This window comes from Fukomys damarensis, unplaced genomic scaffold, assembly GCF_012274545.1.
Source record: "Fukomys damarensis isolate Sample0158 unplaced genomic scaffold, DMR_v1.0_HiC HiC_scaffold_23, whole genome shotgun sequence".
In the NCBI taxonomy this organism is placed as follows: domain Eukaryota; kingdom Metazoa; phylum Chordata; class Mammalia; order Rodentia; family Bathyergidae; genus Fukomys; species Fukomys damarensis.
The window spans coordinates 23,899,029-23,900,115 of NW_022900935.1; the positions used below are offsets into that span (position 1 = coordinate 23,899,029).

The following is a 1,087-nucleotide window of genomic DNA, read 5'->3' on the forward strand; positions in this document are numbered from 1 at the left end:
GCCGCCGAGCGCGCTGCGCTCGGGTTCCGGCGCCTTCTCGCCGAACCGGCGTCTGCACGCAGCTCTCCCATTCCGGAGCGCCCCCCTTTCCCGCCCGCCGGTTTAAGCTCCTTGGTGACAGCGGTGACACCCAGACGCGCGCACCTACCCCGACTTTAGCGGCCAGACACCCGGTGCGTGCGCCCACACTTAGCCACAGATGTCCGCATGCATGCGCGATCACACAGACACGCACACTGGTCCTGGGGTTCAGCCCCGCAGAGCCACGCACGGCTCCGACCTACGGACGGACCCAGGTGCCAGCCGCAAGCACCTTCCCTCACGCCCCTTACCATGCTGCAGCCCCCGGCCGGGCGTGCAGGGTCCGCACAGCTGAGAGCCCAGGTGGCTTTCTTAAAGGGAAAGTTGCATCAGCCTCCCGAGGCTCGGTGCCGCCCCGAGTCCGCCCGCCCCGCCGCGCCGCTCCTCCAGAGCTTGTGTTTTGGTTTCGAAGAGGCGGGGGCTAGGAGTTTGGTGAAAGTTTGGAGAGTGGAGAAGTGTTGGGAGACCTAGCCAAGTCCCTCCCCTCCCTGAAGAGCTCCCCTGGACACCCTCCCCTTTCCCCCTGTCCTGTCCCCTCCCGCGGGCCGACTTCTCAGGCTCCTCCTACCAGGGAATAAAATTTCAAGTCGCTCCAGCCTTCAGATGATTGATCCCCACAAATCCTGGGAGTGGGGCCCCCCCCAGGGGAACCCTTTTCCGCCCTTGCCTAGCTATCCTCCAGCTGGGGCCCTGGGAGGGAGCAGATGTTGTCCCCTTCGGGCTAAACTGGAATGAAGCCGAAAGGCCTGGGGCACTTTGCGGGACTGGGGCTACAGTTAGCCAGCCAGGTCCCGGGCCTTCTGCGCCTGCGTTCCCCCTAGAGAGAAGTCAGAGCAAATTCCGTTCCCTTTGGAGTAGAGCCGCTAGAGACCTAGGCGCAGCTGGGTAAGGCCTGGGTCCTATTCCTTCTAAGTGGAGGGCTGGAGGAGCCCTTTCTCCAGAAACCCTTGTGGACGAAGGCTTGTTCTGTTGTACTCTACCAGTGGTGCTACTGGGGCTGCAAACA

General features: G+C 63.4%; 1 protein-coding gene across 2 annotated transcripts in view; it reads right to left on the minus strand.

Moving 5' to 3' along the window:
• The window catches only part of Slc6a9 (solute carrier family 6 member 9), a 30,513-nt gene extending 30,054 nt beyond the window's left edge, over positions 1–459 (minus strand). Inside the window, exon 1 of one of the 2 annotated variants that reach the window (XM_010634695.3) lies at positions 333–459. The gene's annotated coding sequence lies outside the window, so the exon portion shown is untranslated. Of the gene's footprint in view, positions 1–148; positions 255–332 lie in introns of those variants that run through there. The other variant, XM_010634701.3, reaches the window with a different exon arrangement.
• Positions 460–1,087: the final 628 nt, after the last annotated feature.